The 19,959-nt window shown below is 43.0% G+C and overlaps 1 protein-coding gene across 6 annotated transcripts in view; it reads left to right on the plus strand.

The window, feature by feature from the left end:
• Positions 1-857: 857 nt before the first annotated feature.
• Positions 858-19,959, plus strand: part of ITPR1 (inositol 1,4,5-trisphosphate receptor type 1) — a 327,038-nt gene continuing 307,936 nt past the window's right edge. For all 6 annotated transcript variants that reach the window (XM_053897548.1, XM_053897549.1, XM_053897552.1 and 3 more), the window contains exons 1-2: positions 858-1,068; positions 1,869-1,939. The gene's annotated coding sequence lies outside the window, so the exon portion shown is untranslated. The remainder of the gene's footprint in view (positions 1,069-1,868; positions 1,940-19,959) is intronic.

The following is a 19,959-nucleotide window of genomic DNA, read 5'->3' on the forward strand; positions in this document are numbered from 1 at the left end:
GGCTTGCGGTTTATTTACTTAAGCATTTACAGCTCCGGGGAGCAGAGGGGCTGCTTGAAGCAAGGGTCAGGACTTAGGTCGCGGTTTGTATTTACTTTCTGCCTACCAATCTCCGCGCCGGCGAGTCACAACTCGGCTCCTTTATTTTTGTGCACCGGAGAGGCTAACGTTTCTTCATCTCCTGTGGGGCGAGGAAGAACACACGCGGCTCGGGGTCTCTCCAGCTACTTGCCTATGTCCCCTCCTGCGTAGATCATCCCTGCCAGAGTTCGTTTTCTATGCAAACCCGAGCAGGATGGAGCAGATTAAATAAAGACAACCTCGCGCCTTTAATCCTTGACCGCAAATACTGGCTTTTTTGTGCCCTGGATTTCTGAAATTCTTGGCTCAGGGACTCAAGGCACGGGGGGGTGGGGAGGGTGCGTAACAGCTTGTAAAAACTTCCCAAAGCAGAAATCCGAGCTCCTACCCCCACCCCCCTCACCCAGAGATACCTGGATTCAAAGGAAAGGGGGCAGCCAGAGGAGGAGCGTCCCCAAGGGTTGGGGGCGCTCCCCAGGGGTTGCTTTGGGTCTCGGGCTCCAGACCCCGCCAGCTCTCTGGTAAGAGGAGGATTCGGAGCCCGGACGCCCCGCAGGACGCCCCTCCCAGTCCCCGCGCGCTTCTATTCAGAGCCCAGCCCGGAGCCCAAGGGATTCTGGGACTCGTAGTCCTTCCCCGCAGCCCCAGGCGCCGCCACGACCTCGGACTCGGACTACATTGCCCAGGGAGCTTCCCGGCCTATATAAGCTGCCAGGAGCCGCTTCGATGTGCAGTAACCATGTGGATGTGCTGCTGAAGCGTTTCCTCAAGCTCGCTGGGGTGGGAGGAGAGGAGGAGGAGGTGGTGGTGGAGGAGGAGGAGGCAGAGGGTGGAGAGAGAGAAAGCGCACGCCGAGAGGAGGTGTGGGTGTTCCGTTTCCATCCTAACGGAACGAACTCCCTGTTCGCGGACATGGGATTACCCAGCGGCTGCTAACACCTCTCCTCGCCCTGCTCCCCCAGCCCGGCGTGGCTCCCGGGCACCAAGGTAGCGGCTGGGGCCGGGCAGAGGGCGCGGGGAGTTGGTACTGTCCCCCACCCCGGGCGCAGAAGTTTTTGCCCCGCTCTTGCAGTTCTTGGTGGATTTGCATGCACTTGCATACGTTTGGGGGTTCTTTTACTGAGGGCATTTTTGGGGTGTTCATTTTAGGCTGAAAAAAAAAAAATCTCTATTCGAGTGACTGGCCTCGAGGGCTACCGATTCTGGACCGGAATGGCATTCCCCCAAATTGGAAACTGTTGCAGCAGCTGCAGGAAATAGTTTTTTTTTTTTTTTTTTGGGGGGGGGGGGTGGCGGGTGTTGGGGGGGGTGTCATATGTGAGTCCAATCAAAGAAATAATCTTTTAAAAAATGTAGCCCTCCCTCGACCTGTTTGGTTGGGAGAAAAATGCATGTGGGGGCCTCAGTGGGGAGGGTTTAAAAAAAAAACGGAAGAAAACCGGGGAGCGCTGAGGGATGAAATGTGGACGAAGCTCACGCCCAATGAGGATGCGGGCTTCGGATACTTGGCCTAGGCTCTGGGAAACAAGTGCTTTGGGATCTGCCAAACACTTCCTTTAGTTCCAGCTTCCCCAGCACGTTCGAAGTTTTTGCGTGCCTAGTCTCACTTGTCAGTTACATACTGGAAATAAGTAAGCGGAGTTACCTAGAATCTTCGTGTCTTGTTTGGGGAAGAGGTGGGTCTCTCCAGGAAGGAGGCTAAAGAAGATGGAAGCTTGCAATTCGAAGCATTTCTGTTGGGGGCCGGCCTTCGTGGTCTTACACTCAGTTTCTTTCTTAATACTTAGGAGCTGACTACAGAGGAGCAGGATTCGCACAGCTGGCGTGTTTGGGCAACAGAGTGCCTGACCTCGGTCAGGTGAGTGTGAAGCCTGAGTGCTGTAGTCAATAATGAATTTTTGTTCGAAGTGTATTTTCTGCCCTCTTCTAAAGAGCCATGGGGATAGGAGTAGGAAAGAAATGGAAACTCCATGGCTTAGTGTCCAAAATTTGTCACTGCCTTTGGTGACAGCTTTAGAGAGCATTTGAGATACAGGGGGCAGTTCTGCCTAGCACTTTTGGCCAAGGCTCAGACTTAAAGCAGCCTGAAAGTTTATGAGAGGAGGGGGAAAAGCCATTAAATGGAGCAATAAAAGGAATGCCCATTGGTGGCTGAGAATTGAACTTGCCTGGCAGCGTGCTGATGATTTAAATTCTGAAGGAAGCAGTACATTTCATCTGCCAAGATATGTAAGCAAAAATTAACTGCCTCTGTCTTTCAAAAATAGTCACTTTTTTCTTACTGTAACATGTGTTTAATCAGAGTAGGTTGGATTGCAAGAAATGAAAGTGGTTGCTGGCAGTTTGAAAGAATTAGTACTTTAAAAAGGGAAGTTTGTTCTTGAAGCATGAAAGAGTAGTATCCAGTCCTTAACTTGAAGCCACCTGAATGTCAAGGAATCTGATGAGTCCCTCTTGTTTAGGTGCTTATTGTGGGATATGAGTTGAAGGCAGCATTTTTCTGTGAAGACCAGCAGCTCCTCCCCCCTCCTCCCCATGGTCATACTGCTCTTTAAGAAAGGGAGGTTTTAACAGCTGCATGTACAACCCATTGCTGCAGATTTGGCCATCACAAGTTTTTTCTTCCAAAATGGTCAGGAACAGGGTAAATGGGTGGAGGTCTGGGTCTCAGCAACTTTTTTAACCTTCTAAATATTTAGCTGTTCCCTGGGCTACAATCTTTGGGTTTTTGAAATTAGAAAATAAAAGGCAGACACTTCATTATAGTAGTATAGTGCTTTTGTTTCCTGTTGATAAGATCCTTAGGAGGGCTGGTGGAGTGGGAAACATTGGGATGTGTGGGCTGTAGTTCCTTCTTGGAGTTGCGTAGACCTTCATGGCTACCTGGGCACTCAAAAGGCCAGGGAATGGGTTAAGTTCCTCTCCTTTGAGCAAGCTCTCGACAAGGAGAAACTGATTCACAGACTCTTCTCCAACTTGTTGCTAAAAATAGCACGGACACATTAAGTACTTGTAAGCCAGATCTAGAGCCATATATCACAGAAACTCTAAGTCAGGAACAGGTGAAGAAGTGAAGGTGTAGAGAGTGAAAACACTTGCCCAGTAGCTAGTACACAGTAGAGGCAAGATAGAACTCCAGGTTTTGGGACTGCACTGTGTCCGACAAATGCATTTAAGTTGGGTGGGAGAGGTGAGGGAAAAGCTGGAAAAATGGTACTTATTTCTGTTGATGAAATAACTCTTGTGTCCTAGCAGTGACGAATAAATAGTAATACATTGATTTAAGAAGGAAACGATGTAGCTGTAGATGTAGGGATAAGAGTGTGGCTATTTGAGGAGGTGTTAGATGTTACCCTGACTGTGTTTTAGAGAGCTGTGTGCTGAAAGCTGAATGGGGAGAGTAAAAGAAATCAAACCACGAGGAACACTGTTCAGCATTAGGTTCATCTCATAACTGAAATCCATCTTGATCATCTACATCAAGGCATCTGTGCAGGTTAAAAGAATCAGAATTTCTCAGTCTGAATAATTCAGTAGTTTAAATTGCGGTGAGTCTAAACTGTGAAGTATCGGTATGTTTTCATATACTCTTCAGTTTGGTTTGTGGACAGTTGTGTAGAATACTTTTTCATTTCTTTCTTGTGTGTGCATGAGTGTGTGTGTGTGTTGAAAGTACAGTCTGTTCTTTAAATAATTCAGAGCATAATATACTATCAAGATTTCCTTGTAGCAGGCAGGGAAAGTTCTTCATGCTCTATATGAATTACTCCCGGCCGCCTCTTTAAGTCCATGAAGTTGTTTGGGGTTGACAATATTATCCATTTAACAAAGTGGTGCTTTTTGGAGGGAAATGGCATCCTTTCTTGAGGAATGAGAGATGGAAAGGTTGCTTAGAGGAAAAGAGACAGATGAACCCACCAGATAAATCTCTTGCCTTTTTCCTCAAAATATTTTCAAGTGAGCAGGACCAGGGTATTAGAGGGAGAGATAGAGAAAGGAATGAAACCTCTAATCCAGTGGTATACAACTCGCTGACTTCTAGACAAAAAGAGTCGCATGGCTTTTTAGCTCATTTATAATCTTGTGGAAATTCTGATTTCTTTACAAGCAGCTCTTAAAAAACAAAAACGAAACAACAAACACCAAATATGAACAACCGAAAAAAAAAAAAAAGACGACAGAAAAATAAAAGTAGGCTTAAAGTTAGGTTCCTAGGTCAAGCTGTCCTTGGATATATCTAATTAAGGAGTCTATACAAGGCCATTGTCCCATCTTGTTTAGTGCTGGTTTGATCTTTTAAAATAAAACACATTGGGTTTGCAAGCTCTTTATTAACTGTAAGTGCATGCAATTTTTTTGGTTTACTTTTGTGTTTTTAAGCTTTTGCACTGCTCTTGTAATGAAATCAGTTAAGGCTTGAAGTCAGTGACAGCAACATAATTTTTATGATTCCTACCAATTTTCGTAGTGTCTGTGGTTCTGAGGTAATTGCTAATGAGGATGAGCTGAAAAAACCACTAAAACCATCACCTGTGGAGCTAATTCTATTGAACTATGGCTAGGGTCTTCCCTCAGCTGGACATAGTTAACGACATTTGGTGTGATAAATCTGTGAATTTCTAATACCTGCTAACGTTGATATGATCCAAGTGTTTACTCCTACATTCAACAAATTTCTAGAGCACCTGCTGTGTGCTGAGATCTAGGAGTTCTAGGTGCTGGGGATACAACACTGAAAGTCCTGTGCCCAAGAGGCTTAGATCCTAGTTAGGGGGAAATAGGCATTATAAATAAGCAAACAGGTAGTGAGTGCTATGGAGAAAAAGAAAGCCAACTAAAGGGGAACAGAAAATAACAGATGTTGGTGAGGTTCTGGAGCATTTGGAACTTTTGTGCACTGTTGGTGGGAATGTAAAATAGTGTAGGCACTGCAGAAGACAGTATGGTGGTTCCTTAAAAAATTAAACAGAATTACCAAATGATCCAACAATTCCACTCCTGGGTACATAACCAAAAGCATTGAAAGCAGAGACTCAACCGATATGTGTACATTCATATTCATAGAATTATTCATAGTAACCAAAAGGTAGAAACAACCCACATGTCCACTGATAAATGAATGGACAAACCAAAAGTGGCATGTCCATATAATGGAATATTATTCAGCCTTAAAAAGGAATGAAATTGTTATATATGCTACAGGATGGGTGAAGGTTGAAAACATTATGCTAGGTGAAATAAACCATACACACAGGGACAGGTAGAGTGGTGCTTGCCAGGGGCTGGGGAATGGGGAGTTTGTTCAATGGGTACAGAGTTTCATTTGGGAAGATGAAAAAATTCTGGATGTGGATGGCAGTGTTGGTTGCACAACTGTGTGAATGAACTTAATGCCATTGAATTGCACACTTAAAAATGATTAAAATAGTAAATTTTATGTTGTGTATGTGTATTTTACCATGATAAAAATTGACAACAATAACAACAGTGTAAAGGGGATAAGGAGGTATTAAGTGGGGATTGGGAATCAGGGAAGGGCTCTTTTTTTAAATTTTATTTATTTACTTAAATGTTTATTTTTCAGAGAGAGAGAGGGAGAAAGAACATGGTGGTGGTGGGGGGGGTGTTCAGAGGATCTGAAGTGGGCTCCTCGCTGACAGCAGAGGGCCTGATGGGAAGCCCCAAACTCAAGAACCATGAGATCGTGACCTGAGCTGAAGTCAGGCACTTAACTGTCTGAGCCACTCAGGTGCCCCTATTTTTAATTTTTTGATGTTTATTTTGAGAGAGAGCATGAGCAGGGGAGGGGAAGAGAGAAGGAGGGAGGGAGAGAATCCTAAGCAGGCCCTGCGCCGTGAGCGCAGAGCCCAATGTGGGGCTCGAACTCATGAACTGAAAGATCATGACCTGAACTGAAATCAAGAGCCACACACTTAACTGAGTGAGCCACCCAGGCACCCCGGAAAGTGCTCTTTAATATGGTGCATTTGAGCAGAGATCTGAAGGAAGGGAGGTTAGCCAGTAGGTATCTGAGGGGAAAGGACATTCCAAAGAGCTAGAGCAGAAAGTGCAAAGGCCCTAAGTTGGGAAAAGGTTCGACAGGTTAGGGAAAGGAAGGAGGCTAGGTTGGTTGCAGCTGAGGGAGAGTGCTAGGGCTTCAGATGGGAGAGGGATTCCAGGTCAGATCCTGCAGGCACCAAGGTTTTGCAGGTAAGCAATGGTTTACTTCCCTGAGGATTTCTTAACTTTCTCAGAACTCTACATGTGGTTCTCAGCATCCCTGAGCTACGTTGTACTTTCTGAAGAGACTGGTGAGGCTGGCAAGATCACTTACCAGTTTGGAACTTGATTGGGGGTGGGGTAAAACCTAGATGTCTTGTTAGTCACATGACTTACTTGGGATTATAATCCCCTATAGTTGGAAGGGAATCTTCTTGGATAAATAGATGAACCTGCAGTTGGTTTGGATAAGAATTTTAAGAATCTCATGATATTCTGTGGTTTTTCTCAACAGAAACCTTGTGTACTTTGCTACCACCCTCCAGTCTGTCAGGTCTCATTTTAAGGAATTACACAAGGAGAATTTACGTTCTGCTGTCTAGCATCATCCTTGGGGAATATGAACTTCCAAATAAGTAATTCTCTCTGATAAGTGAAGGGGATCCCTTCATGTGTACAAATTTATAACATACATACCTGGTGATACTTACTGCATAAGATGCACATATTCAATTAACAAAAACAAGCCAGGCACCCCTAATCCCACAGTTCAAGATGAGGGTTCCAGACTCCTGCATGTATACATATGTAAAAATTATGTGTATAATATCATTAAAAAGGACTCATGCCGTACCTCAAGTTTTGTTCCTTGCTGGTTTCACTCTATCCTGAACAGCTATTCTTGTTAATCAGTAGACACCCGTGTCTTCATTTTTATGAAGGTATCTGTACCTTTGATGTGATTGCATTTGGGTGGTGACAGGTATGGAATCACTAGGGGAGAACATCATTCAGATTTCATCACTGTCATAGAATCCAGGTTTTCTCTCTCAGTTTATACTGGTTTTTAAGAAAACTAAATGGAAGGTAAAGCTCTATTCCAAAGTTAGCTGGGTCATTACAGGGATAAATCTTAGTAATGATTTATTTCAATACAGAATCTCTTATTCTTCAGAGTAACCTTCACTGTAGATAATTGGAAACACATAGAACAGTGAGATCTTAGTATCATGAACCCCTGTTTACTTATCACCTATCTGCACAGTTACCAATTCATGACCGTTCTGTTTTCACCTGCATTCTGATACACGCATCTTGGGTGAGTTGGGAACAAGTCCCTGATACCAGTTCATCTGTATTTTATTTTATTTATGTTTATTTATTTATTTTGAGAGAGAGCAAGAGAGCGAGTGCGTGTGTGAGCACAAACAGGGAAGGAGCAGAGAGAGACAATCCCAAACAGGCCCTGTACTGTCAGCGCAGAGCCCAGTGCGGGCTCGATCTCACAAACCGTTAGATCATGACCTGAGCCAAAGCCAAGAGTCGGGGGCTTAACTGACTGAATCACCCAGGCTCTATCTGTATTTTAGTATGTAGCTCTAGCATAGGGATTTAAAAACAAAAACAAAAAAACAACAACATAATACTGTAATCCATCACAGGGAGAAAAAAAAGACATATTTTTTAATGGAGTCTGTTCTCCTTTTATGTTTATGTACATACATACAACACATATTACACAGGTGCATATATACACACATGCTTACAATATATACACACAATAATATATATGTATATTTAACCGTTTGTTTGAATCAGGATCCAAATAAGGTCAATAGATTACAAGTGGTTGATGTGTCTTTTAATCTATGTTTTCTCTACACCTCTTCTTCTCCATGCATTTTATGGTTATTATTGAGGAAATGGGGTGATTTATTTTCCCATAGTTAAGATTTTGCTGACTGTGTCAGAGTGGTATAGTTAAACATGTACCTGTGTTCCCTGTGTATTATCCTATCTGGTGCTTAAATGTAGAGGCTTGATCAGAATCAGGGTTATTGTTGTTTGCTACTTATATTTTTTTGAACTTCATTCAGGGAAGTATATGATATGTCTGGATATGCCTTATGATATTAGGAACCATTGATGTTCATTGCCTTAATCCATTAGTTCGTTAGGACTTGTCAAACTCCTGTTTTTCATTCTTCATTCATTAGCTGAACTATTTTATAAAAAGAAATTTTCCTCCACTAAGTTTTTTTGTTCTCTGTATTTTACTAGTTTTCAAAAATAACAAGTCGTTTCCTTACCATGATACATGGCAATGGTTCTCAACATGGTGACCCTGGGGACATTTTTGGTGGTCACAGCTAGGAAGAGGGTGCTGCTGGCCTAGAGGCCAGGGTGCTGATAAACAGCCTACAATACATTGCATAGCCATGTGCAGCCCAGAATTCTCCCTTTCACAGTTAACAGCAGTGCAACTATTGAGAAACCCTTGTACCAAGATGACCAGTGGGTATGTATTTTGGTTACTATCTTTGTGAACTTGTGAATTTAAGCATAATTTATATCTCTTTTTGTGTAGCTATCCTTCTTGATCAGAGTGCTCATTTTTGCTCAGCAAGAGAGAGGCTTTTGAAGTTGGTTCAAAAACACAACTGTAGTAGTCTTTGATAGCTTTCTTGCTTTCAATATGAGAGAATGTTCCAGGCCCATATTCTATATTTCTTGCCCCAGGCCTGGAATCAGTCTTTTCTCCAAGGAGCCATAGTTCTTTTGAGTGGGAAATGGTATTCCGAGACCTCTGCCCAGGGCCAGATAGGTATTCTTATTTTCCTTATACAGGTCAGAAAAGAAAGCAGATTGAAGAAAACTTAAAACCTGAATATTTTCAATGAAGGTATTTCCAAAGCATAGTTAACACATCCTTGCCTTTTTAAAAAGGATTCTGAAGGTACTCCTAACTTTGCACTTTGGTATCAGTTTTAACCTTAGTGTACTGGTGCTCAGGTAACAATAGTACTCCCCAGATTGGTAGGAATGTTACTCTTGTTCTGTATCCATGTTCTTCATAATGTATGGCAACCTACTATGAGATCCTGAAATCAGTTTAGTGGGCCTCCTTTAGCAGTTTTTTTTTTTTTTTTAACTTTATTTACTTAGAAGGAGAGAGAGAACACAAGCGAGGAAAGTGCAGAGAGAGGGAGACAGAGAATCTTAAGCAGGCTCTATGCTGTCAGCACAGAGCATGACCTGGGGCTCGAACTCAGGATCTATGAGATCATGACCTTAGCCGAAATCAAGAGTCAGATGCTTAACCAACTGAGCCACCCAGGTGCCCCTCCATCAGTGTATGTGTGTATATGTATATATGTGTGTGTGTGTGTGTATATATATATATATATATATATATATATATTTTTTTTTTTTTTTAATGAAGTCGAGTAAATTAGAAAAACGTCAAAGTGTATTGTATGGATACTTAGAAGGACACCCCCCCCCCCATTCTCTCTGTCTCTCATACAGAGTGAACAGTGGGTTGTAACTTCAATGTATTTCTTACTGTGGGTTTCAGTCAAAAGTTTGAAAAACATTGCTCTACATCTTTATTCCTCCATTTGTGGTCACCAGACCAGCATCATTGCCTTCAACAGTGAGCTTGTTAGAAGTGTAGACTCTCAGGCCCCACCCCAGACCCAGTGAATCAGAACCTGCATTTTAGCACAATCCCCAGGGGATTCATGCACACTGGAAAGTGTGAGAACCTCTATACTTAACCCCCAGTGTTTTTTCAGTGTTGTCTTATTTTTATGGTTATTTTTTCCTGGCTTGTTCTCACCTGTTGGAACTGACCTTTGTACTTGTCCTTAGTGGCCTTTTCATTCTCAATCAAGTGGAAGGTAGGCTAAGTCACCACTGAAGGTGAGCATGAAGGTCTGGCAGGACTCTCTCTGACAAAACTGGAAGCATTAGTTCTTACACTTGGGGGACTCTCTTATTGGCAGCAGTTTCAGATAGAAATGATACGTGTGAAACCTACTTAGGGTTGGGAGGTCACAGGTAGGAACAAGGCTGCATTTAACATGCTGTTTTCAGACACTTGGAGCAACTTAGGTTTTATAATGTTGTGTGACCCAGCGAATTAGCAGAACTTCTGGGCTGCTTGTATGGTTGCTTATCAGATACAGATGAGCGTAAGAAGAAACATCACTGACCTACAAGTTCTTTGCTGTTTGTCTGTGTTTCACTAGGAACTTTATTTGGGAAGTGACTTTGTTTTGTAAAAACAGTTTCAAGACTTAACCGTGCACATATTTCTTTCTTTTCTTTTCTTTTCTTTTCTTTCTTTCTTTTTTTAACATTTATTTATTTTGAGAGTGAGCATGAGATGTGAATGGGCAGAGAGAGAGAGAGAGAGAGAAAGAAAGAGATGGAGAATCCCAAGTGGGCTCCACACTGCCAGCGCAGAGCCTGATATGGGGCTCGAACTCATGAACTGCAAGATCATGACCTGAGCTGAAGAGTTGGGGTGTTTAAACTGGCCACCCAGGTGCCCCTCCATGCACATATTTCAGAATAGAAAAAGCTGATACAGTACCTAGACTTAAGGACATTCATTTATTTGCTTTGGTGCATCTGTGCCTGTGACTATGTCCCCATCCCTGCCCTGTCTATATCCACCTTGCCAAATACTACCCAAATGCTTCCTCTTCTGGGAAGCCTTTCCTGATAATTTGAAAGTCTTTGTTATTTGAAACTCCATGGCACTTTAAATCTATTTTCCTCACGGGCCTTTTTGATTTTTAACCTACAAATGCACCTGAGAAATAGTGCCCACAAGAGATTTGTTGAAAGAAGTTATGTATCTCCATGTTATATCTCCCTTAGAAGAATGTAGGCTGCTTGTCAGAAGAATCTAATCATTTGTAAGCTTCTCCTGATTAAATATTTCTGAAATTGGTGGTTTGCTTTGAAAAGCCTCTTTTGCTGTGGAGAGCGAAGTGAGGACTGTGCAGAAATGTATTAAGTGGTTCCTTTTGATAGCTTTTGAGATGTTTCTCAGAACAGTTCTTGGGTGGGCATTGGGCTTGGGAAACTGTTGAGTGTTAATAAAAGGGAGTGAAGGTAATAATCAGGGAGGGAAGCACAGTTGCTCTGAGGCTTTAATGGTATCTCCCTGCTGAACCACAGGATGGGGGCTCCGCAGGTTTGGGTACTGACTGCCTCTTGAGTAGGGGCTAAACATGTAACATCTGTGCTTCTGTTTCCTCCTCTGTAGAATAGGTATAAAAATACCTGCTTTGGGCCATTGCTGCCAAGTCAAATGTTTGCAAAAAGTCTCAGAGATTAAAAAAAGAAAAAAAAACAACAACAAAGCCTGTGTCCCTAGAGGAATGGTTCTCAACCAGCGGGGTGATTTTGCCCTGTGGGGACTTGTGGCAATGTCTGGAGACTTTTTTTGTCACAGCTGAGGGAAAGTGGGTGCTACTGGCATTTAGCAGGTAGAGGTCAGAGATGTCACTAAACATCCTGCAATACACATGATATGTCCTCCACAACAAGGAATTATCTGCACTAAAATGTAGCCCTCAGTAGCCCTGAGGTTGAGAAACTGTCCTAGACTGATTTTTCCCAGACTAATTGAGACACTGCTCTCTCTCTGAGGATGTTCATCAAATCCGATTTGTTGGTTTTTGTTTTTTGTTTATTATTATTATTATTTTGGTGGTTCAGGTTGTGAGCAGAGGGGTGTCTCTTCAGGCTGGGGATGACTTTAACTTTTTAATAAAATAAATACCACTCTTCCCCCACTTCCCCTAGGTACTGGCTTTGGTTTCTGGAGCCCTGTGATCTATTTGCTTTGTTGTTGTTTTTTAATGTATGTTTATTTTTGAGAGAGAGAGACAGCGTGCGAGCACGGGATGGGCAGAGAGAGGGAGACAGAATCTGAAGCAGGCTCTGGGCTCTGAGCTGTCAACACAGAGCCTGATGTGGGTGGGGCTCCAACTCACAAACCCTTGAGATGATGACCTGAGCCTAAGTCGGATGCTTAACCAACTGAGGCACCCTGGTGCCCCTATGGTCTATTAGCTTTGGCTAGTACACGGCTGTGTGACCTACAAGAAGTCACTCAGGTTTATTGTTTGCTTTTTCCGCCTGTAAAATGAGGAATTTCAGCTAGATGATCTCTACCCACCAAATAGAAAATTTTCTGACTGCCAACTTTGAGCTTTTGATTGGCTTTTCTTATATTGGCCTGGGAGAATAGGAAACTTGAGAGCACGTGTCAGAATTGACATCTTTGCTGAAAAATAGACATGTAGATAATGTACCTTTTTCAAGAATAGGCTATTTAGTGGGCATGTTTGTGAAAAGGCACATAGGTTTATCTTTGTGTGCATGTGTTTATCTCTTGTGTGTCTAATGAGCAACATTTAAATTAGAGAATTGCTCTGAACTGCTGATTTACAACTGCTCTTTCTGAGATTGTCATAGAGGGCCCTGCTTAAAGTTGAAACTTCTGAGTTGGTGACTTCCTTTGGGACTGTCTGAAAACGAAAGCAGAATGCAATTTTCTATCCTCCGAGAGAAGTGCTTTTTGCAATAGAATAAGTGGTCTCCTGATGGGACACTGCATTTCTGAGGACAATCTGATTAGCCACTAATAGGACCAGAAGGCAAGCAGGGGGCTGCACAAACATGTGTATGGTGGGGTGGGGGGAGCTGCCGGCCGGTGTCCACCTCAGAAATACTGTGTTTCTGCTCCTCGTTTCACAAGAAAGATGATATCGTCAAGTCTTTGCTCAAAGGAAGTTCCAAAATTAGCTGTGAGAGTGCCCAGTTACAGAAGAGACGGTGTAAAAGAGCGCCTCTTTCCTTGTCTTGAAAAAGTCCACTGTGAGTGTGGTAGGTTTTCTCTTCCCTGTATTTACAGCCATATTACCATATATGTACCTGGGTTAGGGCATCTTAAGGAGGCCTGTGCTCCTCTGGAAGGAGTGTCCTTGGCCTCCAGCCACGAGATTGATCAAATGCCGGCAACTCTTCCTTTTTCTGTGCACACTCTTGCTTTCCCTCTGAAAGGCCTTGTGGTTTGCCTGGCTTGGCCCATGGGGGGCTGCTTGACCTGAAAGTGAAGTGCTGCTCTTTTGTGTTGATGGCAGCTGTGGCCCCCAGGTCTTATCTGTGTTCCTGGAGACCAGCTGCCTGAGGCCTGCTGAATCTCCAGGAGCTTTTAAGTCTTTGTGCATGAGCCTTCTCTTTGCTGCCTAGCTTGAAAGGAAGCCTTTTGATTTTATTCATTTTAAGCAATCATTTTTAAAGCAAGCAGCAATAAAACCAGCACTAAGTCTTTGGCAGAGGCCTTCTCTTTTTTAGGAGGTGGAGATGATGTGAATGTGCCAAGAAAGAGCAGAGAAGGCTGATGGATTTCCATTGGCTACCTTTTTTAGCAGAAGAATGGCTTTTCCGAGTACCCTGTGCTTTGGGGCCAAGTGGCAAAGCTTAGTGACTGAAGGGTAGACCCAGAGGGGGCTATGGAGGTGGGATGCTGTCATTCATTCTTCACCTGGCTGTACTTTGGGGGTTTGAGTTTTACTAGGAAGAGTGGGAAGAACCTTCTGCTGGAGTTGGCATTGACAAATTCAGATAAATGCATCACACAGTGTGTCCTTTGTCTATACCACTCATCATGTGGACTTGCTGGTTGATAGGATTAATCCTCAACGGATTGTAAGCCCTAAAAAGTTTAGTAAGAGTAGTTTATGAGAGTTGAAAATACAGCAAATTGGCAGACAGGAATAATCCCAGTAAACAGGAATGTTTCCCATCTTTTACTTTCTTTGTGCTAAGCAAGCCCATTATTTTCTTTTACACATTTGAACCTCAAAACAGCTTTATGAGGCAAGCTCTCATGATCCTCATTCTGCAGATGAGGGAACTGAGTTCCAGAAAGAGTAAGTAACTTGGTCAAGATTATAAACTTCCTGTCACACTTAGCAATAAAGGCAGACTTTTTTTTTTTTTTTTTTTTTTTTTTTAACGTTTATTTATTTTTGAGACAGAGAGAGACAGAGCATGAATGGTGGAGGGTCAGAGAGAGGGAGACACAGAATCTGAAACAGGCTCCAGGCCCTGAGCGGTCAGCACAGAGCCTGACGCGGGGCTCAAACTCACGGACCGTGAGATCATGACCTGAGCCGAACTCGGACGCTTAACCGACCGAGCCATCCAGGCGCCCCTAAAGGCAGACTTTTTACCCTGGCTTGGGGAATGCCACTGGCCCGGGCTTCTTCTTCTCTGACCTTACCCCGCACTTTCTTTCTTTCCTTCCTTCCCCGTTAATGGTCCAGACGTTGTGGCTGGCTGTCTTTTTCTTGAACTTGCCAACTTCTTTTCTGCGCACAGTGCCTTTGTACTAGCTATTTGCTATGCCTAAAATGCTCTTCCACCTGATTTTTTTGCATGATTGCCTCTGTCTTGACTTTCAGGTCTTAGCTTAAATGTCTCAACTTGCTCTCTCTGACCAGCCAAAAGTAAAATGTCACACAGTTTTAATTCTCTGCCTAGTACTTAACACTATCTGATTGGTTGTGCCTGTAAAACTATCATGAGAACCAGGACCTGGACTGTCTTCTTTTTACCTATGTCCCACACACCTGGAGTAGGGATAGTGCATGGTAGGTATTCGATAAATTTGTTGAATAAAAAGGTGGTTTCAAATCAGGGGGTTTTCTCTAAAGTCTTGGATGTTGTATGTTTTGCATTTTAGTCCTGTCCAGTTTTTCATGTTTATGCAGTATGAGTCGTGAGCACATAGGCAGTGTCAAACCAGAACTTAAAATTTATAGTAGCATTTTTCAAAATTTTGGGTCTCAGGAACTCTTGACATGCTTAGAAATTTCTGAGGACCCCAAAGAACTTAGGTTTATGTGAGTTAGAACCATCTGTACTTACCTCATTAGAAATTAACACCAAGACAATTAACACTGAGACAACATGAAAAATAAGCCAATCGTATGTTAACACAGTAACATATTTTTAATGAACAATAGCTATATTTTCCAAAAAAATTTTTGCAAGAGAGTGGCATTGTTTTACTTTTTTGCAAATTGATGAATATCTGGCTTAATAGAAGATAGCTGGAGTCCTGTATCTGATGTATTTCCACCTCCAGTCTCTTCTGACATCTCATGTCCTGCAGCCTCTGGAAAACTCAACCATGGTGTGAGAGATGGAGTAAAAGGCAAATGGTGCGTTGGTATTATTATGAAAATAGTTAGGACTTTGAAGAGCCTCTGAAAGGGTCTTGGGTTGAACTCCCAGGGGTCCTTGGGCGTCATGGAGAGCCACTAGCTTATAGAGTAGCCAGGTAATTTGAAAGGTGGGTGGTGCCATGGAACAACTCAGAGACTGAGAACCTGAAGGCTTAGGTAGCAGGATGCAATTGATTGTTCCTAAGTCTGGATATTGAATCAGAGCTTTTTGTTTAGAAATACATGCATGGGGATACATTGAAGCTGTGTTTGCAAAACAAACACAAGAAAACAAAACAAAAAAACCCCTTCCCAGCTAAAGTGCTGAATTGCAAAGGACCCTGAAAACTTGGAAGCTAGTGGTACTTGTTTTAGGTTCATCTTTTTCAGATGAGCAAGATTATAGCAAGCATTCTAGAAGTTCTGCAGTGGGATGGGTCATTAAAAAATAATAAAGCGTGGGTTCTTCTCCATGTCTGAGAATAGTAGCTTCAAATATAACTCCCTTTATAGCTGTTACTCTAAACCCTTACTTGGTTCTCCTTGTAGCTTTTGGACTCAGATGAAGTTGTGTTCTATAATAGAAATTAGATTGGCTTAGTGCTTTATTGGTCTCAGATATTGTCACAACTGGTCTTAAAGATACCAAGGTGGAGGCTGTTAAAAATAGAAGAGATAATCCCTGCTAGCCAGCCATTTAAGAAAGGCAAATGATTACAGTCCAGGCCTCTGGGGGGTATTTTGAACTTCTCGGGTAATGTATATAAGATTGTGAAAGTTCAGGTAATTGGCTGGTAAAACACACAGGGAACTTGGACCTCAGGAGATGATTGGTGCCCTGGAGGGCTGGTGTGGCAGGGAGGTCCTTAGTTTCTGACACCAATGCTTGGAAGGACCTAATTTAAGGGCAGACTCTGTGGGGCTTTTCTCCTTCCCAATTACTGTTTAGCCCCAAGGCCCAAGTGGCTTCATCTTACTTAAATAAAGGAGGCTTCTTGCTTCTGTGTGTCCATAAAAATCTTCAGGTCAAAATATTTTGGTCCCTGGCTTTGGGGTCCATTACCTGGTATAAATAAAGCTTCTGACTTCCTCCTTTGCCTGTCTAGGATTAAGTGATACCTTAGGTAACTTCTTGGTTAATGAAAGTATTCTAATTTAGTCTCATTTCAGGAGTTGCTAACTTCTAAATTCTGAATTGTGTGTAGGCGAAAATTGAGTTGTTTTTTTTTTTTTTTTTTTTTAGAAAAATGAATATAATGCAATTAGTTAAGTGTGTGCGGGAGAAATAGATGGGAAAAATTATAATAAGTGAGTTTTCTGGCATAGTCAAAGCTTTTAGCAAAAAGGAAAAAAAAGGAAACTCAAAACCTATCTTAATGCTTAAAATGAAATGAATATACTTCTTTTTCAGTGAGGCTATGATTTAGCCTGTCTTCACACCGAAGTGAAAGAGGTTCTAAATATTGAATTATTCCTTTGAAGATGTTTCCACCTCATCTCCTCCTTGCCTCCCACAGGGGCCTGATTTGATGTTAGAAGTGGGAATGGAGTTGAGGTCTGACTGTCTTGGGTTTGGTGAGTTTGGGGGCTGAAAAGCAACAGTACCTTGGATGACCTGTGCAAGTACTGCCCACCTCCTAGGCTTACAGAGATTGAAACATTTCTGAGACATGTTTATTCGGATGTGTTTCCAACAGTGCTGGCAAAGTAAGAAGCATATATCAAGTAGAAGAATAAGTTATAGACAGAAGTGAGTGAAGGCTTTGGAGGAAGAAAAGTGAACTTTTCCATTTCAGTCTCATTCGAAAATACAAAAATGGGTGTTTACTAAAGGCCATATATTGGGCTGAGCACTTTGTGTGGATTATTTGTTTTACCTCTCTTGGTGACCCTGAGATAGGAAGAGTCCCTCCTCCTCTTTTTTTTTTTTTTTAAATGTCTGTTTATTTTTGAGAGAGAGTGCACATGCATGCATGGGGGAGGGGCAGAGAGAGAGAAGCGGGGAGACAGAATCCCAAGCAGGCTCCACACCGTCAGTGCAGAGACTGAACTAGAACTCGAACCCATGGAACTGTGAGATCTTGACCTGAGCCGAATTCAAGAGTTGGATGCTGAACTGACTGAGCCACCCAGGCACTGCTCCTCTCTTCTTTTAATTGGTTGAGAGAGCTGAAATTCAGGAAACTTATGTCAGTTGTCTAAGCACAAGAAGATGGAATTCAGACTGAAGTGTTCTGTTTCTAGACTTTTTGGACACAGAGGGGATGGTCACTGGGGGAGGGGTACTTTCTGCCAGAGACAGAAGTTAAAATTTTGTTTCTGGCTCCCAAATGTCCTAGAAATCTGTTGAAAAGGTCTAACAGACCTCTATTCTCTACCCTTGCTCCAACAGTGTCAACTTGATTTTCTTTAGTTTTAGGAAAACAATCACCTAAAAATAGTTTAAATTCTTTTAGGTAACAGATAAGATGACATGATTACATTGGACCCAGATGTGCTTGTCATGTCCCAGGCGCTGTACAAGGGAAGGAAGAACTCAGCTCTCTTGTCCTCATGAGCTTGATAGTCTAGAAGTGAAGACAAGTAAATAAGCAAACCAGTAAATAAGCAATTTTAGGACAGTGGTAGTGCCCAGATAGGGTAATTAGAGTACCGAGTAGAGAAGAATGTCAGGCAGCAGTTACAGCGTGTCCAAAGGCACAGGGCATGTTGGGGGATCCGGGAGAATGTTCATCATGGCCAGAGGGTAAAAGGTGGGTGGGCAGTACAGCGAGACGAAGAGGCGAAGGTAGGCAAGGACCAGGTCATGAGGAGTCCCAAATCTCTTTGGAATGTTTTAAGCACAGGAATGACATGGTCTGATTTACGTTTCTAAAAGATCATGCTGGAAAAAAAAAAAAAAAGATTTTGCTGGCTTATGTGTAGAATAGATTGAGGGGCAAAGAAGGATTCCCAGAGAGTCTTTATGGAGCCCATTTGTCAATGATCCTGGCTGAGGTTTGGGCGGGAGTAAAAGAGTTACAAAGAATTGGAGGATTCAAGAGAGAGACTAAAACTTAAAATCAGTAAGATTAGATGCTCCTACTTCATTACTTGCTAAATATTTACTCAGCACCTACCATGTGCTAGGGATTGGTGAGAGGAATAAAGTAGTATGCAAAACATCCCTCAAACCGATGTTGGCTTAAACTAGGACAGGGCGTGGGATAAGGATGAATGTATTCTAGGCCTGAGTGAAGAGCATGGGCAAAGGCCTTGTGGCAGGGATAAGGCGAGGGAAGACTAGAGGTGCCACCAGGCGTTGTGGAGGTAGATGAAGTGGGTGGGGAGGAGGAGAAACAGATTGGGGAGATAGTTGAGTTCTTTCTGGTATATTCAGGTACTGTCAGTATCCAGGAGCTGAATCCCAGTAGTTGTTGGCCTTGAGGTACAGATTGAGGAATCCTAGAAGCCCCTGGAGCCAGCGGGGGTGGGGTGGGATGACCCAGGGTGGGTGTAGAAAAGGCAAAGAACAAGATTGTGAGACCACAGATGTGGAGGACTACGACCTCTGGTTTCTGTTCCTAGGAGATCTCTGAATTTGTGTGTTTTTATTCCCACCTTTCTTTTGAGTGGAATCAAATGTACCTTTTCCTTATACATTGCTCAGGTTTCAGTGGACAAAGAACTGAAGCTGAGCCAGTGGGCAGTGTAAGGCTCCTGAGCGTCTCACAGAGGCAGTGAGCCCCCTTTCTGTGCCCTGGTCCAGCCACCCTGGGAGAATCCTATTTTAAGAGGTGCATCAGCCTGTCAGAGCAGTGCTGGGAGGTGGCGGGGTGGGGGGGCACAGTAGCTGCCTGCATACATTGCACTTATTTCCTGCAGGTGTTTTGCTGACTTGTTGATGCACGTGATCTTACTGAACCTAGTTGAGGGAGCTACTCATATTATCCCCATTTTATGGATGAGGAAAGTGAGGTTTAGGAAGATGAGAGAGCTGGCCTGAAGTCCTAGAATGACGTGGTGGCAGAGCTGGAGGTGCCTGGCAATCTGACTCTGGAGCCTCAGCTCCTGTCTGCCCTTGGGTGAGGACTGCTCTGGAGACCAGGCCATGTCTGGAATCACCCAGGATGATGATGCTCTGCAAACAGAAGCAAAGTCCTAAGGAGATCAGAGGGTGTTCACATTTTGAGAGGTTTCTGAGCATCGGGGAATAGACCAGTAGCAGATTTTCTAGGAGATTTTTTTGTGCAGGGGACACAGGAATATTTCCTAACTGGGCTTTTTGAACCTGGAACCATTTCTGGAAGCATTTGAACCCTTGCCCAAACCATCTGAACCGTGAAACATTGCCAGGTGTTTAAGCAGAAGCAAGGTCATCCTTAGGAGTCATGGTAGGGGGATTCCATTATTGGGCAAGAGATGGAATTACACACTTTATAGGTTCCCTCCAACCTTTATGCCATGATTCTGTTTATTTGGAAAGACCACAATGCTTTGTGATTGGGAACTGAGCATAATTCCATAGAGTTCAGGTTATTTTTAATAGGTGAATTAGGGAGGATAATTATTTTCCCTAAAGTGAAATATATTGTCACAGATCATCCAGGAGTGCATTTGTTAGGATACCCACCTGATTTTT

The sequence above is a fragment of the Panthera pardus genome, unplaced genomic scaffold (genome assembly GCF_024362965.1).
Source record: "Panthera pardus isolate Hobbes unplaced genomic scaffold, ASM2436296v1 HiC_scaffold_8, whole genome shotgun sequence".
NCBI classification, from domain to species: domain Eukaryota; kingdom Metazoa; phylum Chordata; class Mammalia; order Carnivora; family Felidae; genus Panthera; species Panthera pardus.